The 9,825-nt window shown below is 45.2% G+C and overlaps 1 long non-coding RNA gene and 2 other non-coding genes across 3 annotated transcripts; all 3 read left to right on the top strand.

Moving 5' to 3' along the window:
- Positions 1–324: 324 nt before the first annotated feature.
- trnam-cau (transfer RNA methionine (anticodon CAU)) lies at positions 325–396 on the top strand. The gene has a single exon. It is a non-coding gene; the product is annotated as a tRNA-Met (tRNA).
- Positions 397–525: 129 nt separating this feature from the next.
- Positions 526–599, top strand: trnan-guu (transfer RNA asparagine (anticodon GUU)). The gene has a single exon. It is a non-coding gene; the product is annotated as a tRNA-Asn (tRNA).
- A 1,611-nt stretch (positions 600–2,210) lies between these two features.
- LOC140717817 (uncharacterized) lies at positions 2,211–9,487 on the top strand. The gene is made up of 3 exons (XR_012096621.1): positions 2,211–2,466; positions 7,121–7,279; positions 8,376–9,487. It is a non-coding gene; the product is annotated as an uncharacterized lncRNA (long non-coding RNA).
- The last annotated feature ends 338 nt before the right edge of the window (positions 9,488–9,825 follow it).

Here is a 9,825-nt window from a genome sequence, read left to right as displayed (position 1 = left end):
TATCGCGACCGAGGTGCAAGACGGGATAGAGCATAAACGGCAGAGAGAGAATAACTGGGTGGGTCAGAGAGTAGGGAAGGTGGAGAAAACGAGAGAGGAGAAACAGGGGTACGTGGGTATGAAACGGGAAAAAAGACGGAACGGACCCAGACATATACAGATACAGAACCAGACCGAGTCATGTACAGACACAGGCACAGACAAATACAGACACAGAACCAGACCCAAACATGTAGAGATACAGACACAGACATAAAGACACACATACATACAAACAAAACACTGCACAGCATTCACAGTTCAACAATTGACTACAGTCTCTGTAGCAGAGTGGCGCAGCGGAAGCGTGCTGGGCCCATAACCCAGAGGTCGATGGATCGAAACCATCCTCTGCTATATTTATTCTCTGTCGGCGGCAGCAGATATTCGTCTTTAGTGTTTTAAAACACTAATGTATCACATTCTGCAGCTATAACAAGAAGTTTGAATTGAAATTTGTGTTTTATTCTTTCTTTTTCAGTTCTCGTCTCTGTGGCGCAATCGGTGAGCGCGTTCGGCTGTTAACCGAAAGGTTGGTGGTTCGAGCCCACCCAGGGACGCTAGTATTCCAGTAGTTTATTTTCTCTCGGACAAGAGAAAATGTGCAGCAGCATCTATGGAATAAAGTACACAGTCGATTTTTCAGGCCGAAACTCTTCTTCAGGATCACGAAGCAGCCTGGGTGCTGAGTTCCTCCAGCATTTTGTGTATGTTGCTTGGATTTCCAGCATCTGAACATATTCCCGTCTGTGATTCGACTGCTACACTGCGAAGTCTCTTCCGTGGATTTGAATTCAATGGACTTTATTAATTACGCACTTCAGATACACGAGGAGTAAAAATCCTTACGCTACGTCTCCTTCTAAATATACAATTTATAGCAATATGTAATAAATAGTATGCACAACAGGACAGTCAATATAACACAGAAATACGATTGTATCAGCGTGAATGAATCGGTCTGGTAGCCCGGTGGAAGAAGCTGTCCCGGAGCCTGTTGGTCCCGGCTTTTACGCTGCCGTACTCTTTCCCGGATGGCAGCAGCGGGAACAGTTTGAGATTGGGGTGACTCGGGTCCCCAACGATCCTTCAGGTCCTATTTACACACCTGTCTCTGTGAATGTCCTGAATAGTGGGAAGGTCACATCAACAGACGCGCTAGACTGTCCGCACCGCTCCCTGCAGAGTCCTACGATTGAGGGAATTACAGTTCCCATCCCGGGCAGTGATGCAGCCTGTCAGGATGGTCCCCTTTAGAAAGTCTTCAGGATTTAGGGATCCATATTAAATTTCTTCAACCGTCTGAGGTGAAAGAGGCGCCCTTTTCACCACGCAGCCCATATGTACAGACCTCGAGAGATCCTCGGTGATGTTTATGCCGAGGAACTGAAAGCCGTTCACCCACTCAACCCCAGATCCATCGATGTCAATAGGGGATGTCTACTCTGAAGAAGTGTGAATCTTCCCATCAATGAGAGTTCAGTGAAACCCTCTCTCACTGCTCCCCTCTGCGATCTCAGCTCTTTTTTTCCTGTTGCGATTCACGGGGCCGGCTGGTGGCGTAGTGGCATCAACGCTGGACGAGAGGTCCCGAGTTCGGATCGGTAAATGAGAAATAAATGCACACTCCTGTTTATTCCTCGCTAGTTCAGTGGTTGGTATCACCGTTTTCCTGCTTCAGACGGAAACTGGAAACACAAGAGAATTTTTGAACGGAACAAACGGGATTGAAAGGGTCATTTAGAATGCAGGGCAATCTAGTGTACAAATAGCCCGGAACGGGCGAGTCCCCGAAATCAAGGGACGTTGAGTTCAGCGTCCTTTCCCCAGGTGAATACCTCAACGCACTCTGTCTCTCAGCGCGGTCGGCGTTCACTCCGAGCACATTGGACCGGGACTGTTGCTGTGAGATATGAACTCCCGCACTTTCCCAGCACTCCTGCCGACTCCCTCAGTTTGTCTGGGTGACTGTGCGGGGAAGGAACGGCTGAAGCACTTTGGAGAGAACGATACCATGCGGACGTGCTTACCGCCGGGTCTGAGGCCACCCCGCCCCTCCCGAAGCCCTGGACCCTCCGAACGGACGCTCAGAGTGAACCGAGGAAGGAGGGCTTAACGTTTATGACTTCATTGCAGCGTGGCCCCGCCCATAGGCCTGATTGACGGCAGGACGCATGGCTCAGGAGCGGCAGGGGTCGGTGGTGTTGGCGGTGAATGTGTGGCGCTGATGGGAAATAATGTAGGTGCAGGTGGGGGGCGAGTGTCTGGAAATGAAGAGCAAACACGAGGAAATCTGCAGATGCTGGAAATTCAAACAACAACACACACAAAATGCTGGTGGAACACAGCAGGCCAGGCAGCATCTACAGGGAGAAGCGCTGTCGACGTTTCGGGCCGAGACCCTTCGTCAGGACACGAAGAGTTCGGGTGAGTGCGGGAGGCGGCCGGAACGTAGATCTGGAAAACGGAAAACGTAATATAATGTTGGAATGATTTCAAGTGATGGAGCTGTACGGCTGGATATTTTGTAAAAAAAAATGGAAAGAAGACTGCAGGGTTTTGTGTAAATTTGACCCAGAACAGCCTTCTGTGAATTCCATTAAATTAACTGCAGCAACACACAAAATGCTGGAGGAACTCAGGCATCTGCGGGAAAGAGTTCAGTCGACATTTCGGGCCGAGACCATTCATCAGCCCTGAGTTCTTCCGGCATTTTGTGTGCGTTCCTTGGATTTACAGCATCTGCAGGGTTTCTCTTATTTCAGATCTGCTTCAGGGAGTACAGATGGGCTCAAACCTTAAGAGGAGGTGATGTGCTAATCGTTGGTCAGGATAAGAAACCGCGAGAAGGCGTTGCGTTTTAAGACTTAATTCGGTTAAAAAAAGAAGTGTACATGTTGCCTAATGAAAATTGAGGTATCAGGAGTGTTAGAACTGGTGTTCGGGTGCAGATTTTGATAGAAGAAATAAATTCCCATTCATTGGGAGGCAAGGTTAAGAAGGTTTACAAGTAGTCCGAAATGGGGGAAGGGGGGGGGAATAGCTGAACTGTATTGATATAATCTGATGACGTGAGGCTTTCTGATAAAGTTAGTGTGGGGTATGTTAGTTTTAACTTACAAGCTTATATTCCTCTTCCGCTGAGATTTTTACAATGCCAGAGATTTGGGCATGTTGTGGCAGTATGTCATGGGAAGCTAAGGTGTAGTGAGTGTGGTGGGAAACAGAAGTATGAAGATTGTGAAGGTGTAAAGTTTAATTGCGAGGAGAACATAGTGCAGCTTGTAAGGAGGATGTGAGGTGCTTGAGAAGGCAGCTGAAGTTCAACAGGTTTGATGCACCATCAATAACTCACTCTGAGACGTAAGAAGCGAGATATAGGCTTTTATTGACTGGAAGAATGAACAACACTACATCCTGGAGAGATCGCCTTTATACAGGGGTCTGTGGGAGGAGCCACAGGAGCAGTCCAGACAGGCATATGTAGTTCACCACAAGGTTAAAACACAGTTGAGTGTGTCTTAAGCAGAGGCCTTGCAAAAAGTTAAACCAGATGTTGAAAAAGTATTGCCAGTCAGAGAACAGGATGTGAAGTCAGTGGCCGAGTGTCGTATCGCAGGTCCATTACTACAGATACTTTGCTAGCTGGTAAAATGAAGTTTGTGATGTTAAATAAACGATGTTGTGAATTGTGCTGTTCAGACATCTGGTTGTACTGAGAAAATTAAAATTATTGTGAATGGTGCTGAGAAGTATCCAGGTATAACTAGTGTTATGTGGGAAACTGTAAATGGACCTCCGATGGGTGGGCTGTCTGTATTTCGGTCTCTTAGTGCAGGTACACACTAATATGCCAGCAGAAAGATAGAAGTCTGATGGTCAAGACATTCAGAAGTTTATTTCTGATTAATCAAATTCACCCAATATGAAACCTGGCTGTTACCACATTCCTTTGCAGGATTACATTGTAATCATGTGTTAGCTTAGTTGGTAGAGGGGGTGATGTTGCAAGTTAAATAAAGGAAGGGATGGGACATAAGAGTGGTGGATGTGAATGAAGTGCATGAGGTGTTTATAGTGGAAGGATTTGATTCAACAGGTAGGGGTATTAAATCTTGTGGAAAGCTTTCGACTGATTTGTTGGAGAGTATATGTAGCTCCAGCTCACTACGGGTTGTATGGTTGGGGATTTTAATGCATGTTCATAAAATTGTTTGATTGTAGAATAATTTTTAGATATTTTGCATCTTGTGTGTCTTAATAGTGGGAGAGGTGTGGATTTAATATTCATAATAGTTTGGAAACTGCTGTAGATTTAACTTCAGTTTCAAACATCCTGGCTGGAGTGAGTGAGCGGGATGTCACGGGTGATGAAGCATCAGGGAGTGATGATTTTCCTATGTTCATAAGCTTGGGTTTGGAGGTATATAAGGGACAGGAGACCACTTTTAGGACGTGGAATTTTGGGAAAACAAACTGGGAGATGTTTTACGTGATCAGCGTCTGTCAGGGCTGAACGTGTTAGCTGATATAAATTTCTGCAGTGAAAGGTTATTACTGCGGCGGAATTGCCTCCTGTTTAAAAATGGCATTAATAGGAAGAAGGAACCTTGGTGGACGGCGGAGTGTGCGGAGGCAATTTGGGGGAAAATAAGGTCCTTTGGAGAGTTTTGCTTTCTGAGTGCCCTCTTAAGCATGAAAGGCACAGGCTGTAGGGAGGAAAATGGTGGAAGTTGTGAAAAAGGTTTACTGGGGGTCTTCTTGTGATAGTATTGGATGGGATATTAAACTTGGAGATGTTTGGGGAATGATTAAGAAAATCGGGAGGGGGAAAGCATTCATGGGGTTAATACCATTCCTGCATTGATTAAAGAAGGCGATTGTTCCTGAAATAGAGAAAGTTCAGTTACTGCACGATCATCTGCTGCAATTGATAATCAAAATGGGGAGCATGCCTTATGAGAATAAGTTGAGTGAACCCGACCTTTTCCCCTTGGAGCGACGGAGGATGAGAGGTGACCTGATAGAGGTGTATAAGATGACGAGAGGCACTGATCGTGTGGATAATCAGAGGCTTTTTCCCAGGACTGAAATGACTAACTCAGTGTTAAGGAGCTTGGAAGAAGGTACACAGGAGATGTCAGGGGTAAGCTTTTTACGCAGAGAGTGGTGAGTGCCTGGAATGGTGATGGTGGTGGAAGCGGATGCGATAGGGTCCTTTAAGAGATAGGTACATGGAACTTAGAAAAATAGAGGGCTATGGGTAACCTGAGGTAATTTCTAAAGTAAGCACATGTTCAGCACAGCATTGTGGGCCAAAGGGCCTGTATTGTGCTGTAGGTTTTCTATGTTCTAAGATAAGTTAAGTGAAGAGCCAAAACAATGTAGGGATGAGGTTTTACGTGAAAAATCTGATGTGTTGGAAGCCAGCTGTAGCAATGATAGTGATGTAGAGTTGGCTTTGTGCGAATTTAAGAAAGCTGTTAATAGTACAGGTCAGATGGCACAAGGAATGGATTAAATATGTTATTAATGTTTAAACACATGGCTTATAACTCCCGAGATAATATTAACATTTTTGAATCTCTTTGGAGTTTTGGCCTCTTCACAGAAAATGGCAGTGGTAGTGCCTGTTCTGAAACCAGGGAAACCCAGGTAGGATCCTTCTAGTTATAGACCAACATCATTAACGTCCCACCCTGTTTGTGTAAATGTATTAAATGTATGATAATAGAGCAGTTGAATTATATTTTGGAAAACAGAGGTGATACAGCATTTTATCAGTGCGGATTTCAGAAGGGCTGATGACATTAGATTCAGTTTTATGTTTGGAAGATGATATTAGGAAAGCACATGTAAATGAAGTTATAATTGCAGTATTTTTTGTATAGAAAAAGCATATGATATGTTATGAAAGGATTAAGGTATGGAAATTAGGAGTGAGAGGAAGACTACATAATTTGTACGGTCTAGGCAGGTAAGGGTGGGTAAGGTATATTTGGGCTTCTATGTGATAGAGAATGGGACCCCACTAGATAGTATTTGTAGCCCTTGATTGTTTAATATGATAATTAATGATATTTTATCTGAGGTAGATACTGGGGTGTGTCAATCACTTTTTGCAGACGATGGAACTTTCAATTCAGTTGTAAATAGAATGTGATTAGTGATTAATACGGTTGAACAGTGGGGAAATAGATGGGGTTTCAAGCTTTCAGTAGCTGAAATACTAGTTACGTGTTTTACAAAGAGGATCAATAGAGCTGCACTTGATTTGAAATGATGTGGTCAATCTCTTGAAGAAGTGTCAGTGGTATGATCTCTCGGCATTTGGCTGGATAATAAGCTGACATGGAAGCACCGTATTAGTAAAATAATTGATAAATGTAAAGGAGCACTGAATATCCTCAGGTATCTGTGTCAGTCAGTATTCCTGGGGCACTACCGGCCCGGCACTGTGGCTCCGAGGGAGATCCGGCGCTACCAGAAATCCACCGAGCTGCTCATCCGCAAACTTCCCTTCCAGCGCCTGGTCCGGGAGATCGCTCAGGACTTCAAAACCGATCTGCGTTTCCAGAGCTCGGCCACCAAAGGCAATTCAGGAGGCCAACAAGGTTTACCTGGTGAGCTGCGGGTAGAATGTCTAAATCGGCCTTGCCAAACACAACAAACGGCTCTTTTAAGAGCGAGTAACAACAGAGGAAAGGGCTGTCACTCTCTGCTCATTACGCTATTGTAACATTATCCCTCTGACCTCCCCCTGTGGGACTTCGGGATTGTTTAGTGGGGAATCCTAGTTCTCACACAAACTGATTTACTTGTTTTGGTCAATGGGGTTTCATTGTCTCAGTTTAAATGACTAGGGTCCCCCATTTAGTAACGAGTCCCATTTCTGGTTGAGCCCATGATAGGTTGATGGCGACACAACAACCTTCAGATGCTGGAAGTAGGGTTCTCACAGAACAACTTAGCATTGCAAACTCAGCAGCTTTGCAAAGGGAGATCTGATACCATTCAGACAGACCTACAGATAAGTTTCTTCAGCCTTTGACTAATCTTTTGTCTCCTTTACCTCTGCAAGACATGCTGCTTTAGTTGGAGTGACAGAGAAGAGAACAGCCTCCCATCTTCCAGCTCTGCCCTCACTTTACTAGAACCGCCAAATTCAAATGGTTTATTGACAAAGAAACAAACTGGGACATGCGGGTACCTCACTGAAGACAGGCAGAAAAGTTACCAGGTAGTTTCTGTATCGTATATAGTCTCTTTTCTCTCCATTCCCCAGACGATTCCCTCCCTCCACATTACCCCTCCCAGAGGATCCCACAGTCAACTTAACTGGGCTGAATTGGGGAACCTCCTGTGTTGGGCTTTGTGGTGTAAGGGGAGTTACCTCCATCAGTGTTGCCATCTCACGTTCACTCTCTCCCGGCACTTGAGAAGAAACGAGGCCCTGGAAATCTTTCCTACACTCTTCCCAGTTTAACCAGTTTTCCTATAACGGTGACGAGAGCTGTGTGGTCTCCAATCATTTACACAACCGTAAGGTAATGTCGCAGCTGATATACTCAATCCCCGACAATGAAATCCAGCACGTTAAACCCCGTTCTTCAGCGCCCTGTGACACCCCTTTCAATGAGCTGTACACCCGAGCTCCTCAGTCACTGATTCATTACACTCCCTAATGCCCTGTAGTGTGAGTCCCACACTGGCTTGTCTTTCTGATACGTATTGTCTCACCCTGATCTGTATTGAAATGCATTTGCCGTGATGTGGTCGGCTTCCCTCACCGATCGGCATCCCCTGTGATCTGCAACACCCTTCTTCACGTGCTTCAGGGTGTCCTGAGGGCAGAGGTGTGTGAGTTGTCAATGTCTCTTTATATAGAACGGGAGCCTAATGCTATGGGGCAGAGATTAATGTGAGAGGGAAGATGTTTAAAGGGGTTAGGAGTGACAGTTTTTTCCATACAGAGAGTAAACATACAGCGCGTGTGGAATGGGCTGCCAAGGAAGTCGTGAAGATTGAGCAATTGCAACATTTCTAAAGGCATTTCAGTGGGCACAGGCATAGGGAAGGTTCAGAGGGATATGTGTCGTATATGATAATATATATTATATATGATGCAGGCAAGTGGGATGATACAAAGGAAGGTGGAGGGGAGGTAGTATTGAGGAAGCAGGGGGATGGACAGATTAGGAGAACAGGCAGAGACGTAGCATGGTATATAGCATCAGGAAGTGTGGGGTGTGCATTTGGGTATGTTACGTACCCCTGTGGTCTGTCGCTTGAATTGAGACTGACTTTTGTTTTTTTTGGATTTCTACTGACTGCAGAGTTGCTGGGTTCCTATGGTGAGCAGCTCGTGCTTATGGTTTCTCACGGATTGCTTTGAAGAAGCAAGGTCAGGTGATTCCTCTCACAGACACCCAGACACTCACATGGTCAGAGTCGAGATGGATTCGGTCAATGAAAGACACCAGCGAGTCGGTCGCTGGTTTAAACTTTCAGTAGCCCAAAAGGGGTGAGCTAAGATCGATCCAGAGTATTGATAAATGACTCTCACAAGTCTGCTGCAACTAGAACAAGTTTGCAGGAAGAGAGGAGAGGAGAGGAAGGTTTGAAACAGAAGAAACGTAGTGACAAAGAGATCAGTGTTTGGACTCTCTCTCTAAGTAGCCCGTAAGGGTGAGTTTGTTTCCATTCGGCTACGGAAGTGTGATTGTCACTTAGTTATTCCACCAGAGTGGGTTCTCTGGTGAGGGGAGAACCTTTGTGAATACCACGTGTGTGTCTACCCTTTGTCTGGGTGTGGTAGTTCACTGAAGAAAGGCACCCCTGTGGCAAATCACTGTTGGAGTTATTTCATATGTCATGGAACTGGATAAGTGGCCATCACGTTGTGTGTAAGAGCGACCCTGTGGAATCTACTAGTGTGTCTAACCCTGGCCTGGGTTGGTAGACTGTCACTTGAAAACTGTGCTCAAGTTGGTCACGTTCGGCTAACTTGGAAGATTCCGAAAGACACACGGACACACTGACGACACACAGAGATACAGAAAAACAGGCACTGGATGAGCTTTGAGTGCCCACGCAAGGGTGGGTTTTGTTCACAGTGTGGAAAAGGAGTGAGCTGTGGAAAGCTATCGGTGTGTTTAACCCTTGCCTGGGTTGATAGCTTTACCACGTAAAGTTGGTACCCTTTAGCGTGGTCACAGTCGGTGACTTTAAAAGGACTTTGGAGGATAACGGGAAGATCGATGGCATCAGCTTACTTGGATAACAAATCACCCCTCTCTCTCCTCAGTTCTACTCAACTCCCTATCACGAACTGAACTAACGTCCTTCCCGCACCTGAGCTTGAAGAAGTTTGGGGTTTTATATTTCCACACCTATATATGCATAAACATCTGCTAACCTGTTTTGATTCATCTGGTTTTATACTACATAGATACTAATAAAATAGTGTTTTGTTTATAACAAAACCAGACTCCAGGTGTGTTCCATTTCTGCTGGTCCTTTTAACCCGTTTCAGGGGTATGTAACCGGTAGAATAAATAAATAAATAAATAAATACACATACATACATATATAAATACATACATACATACCTATATAAATAAATATATACACTGTTTCTGTTGGCTGCGTAAACCTAGGCTAGGCGACCTCCAACCCCGCTAAACGTGGGAGATTGACGTGGAAGCCCACAAAATCCCCCTGTTTGTGTGGAGGCTGAATGAATATTTTTTTTGTCAGCGGTGGCTTTCTCTTGGACACTGGTAC

Source organism: Hemitrygon akajei, chromosome 28 (assembly GCF_048418815.1).
Source record: "Hemitrygon akajei chromosome 28, sHemAka1.3, whole genome shotgun sequence".
NCBI classification, from domain to species: Eukaryota; Metazoa; Chordata; class Chondrichthyes; order Myliobatiformes; family Dasyatidae; genus Hemitrygon; species Hemitrygon akajei.
The sequence above is the reverse complement of the archived record's forward strand: the minus strand, read 5'-3'. Positions and strand labels throughout refer to the sequence as shown.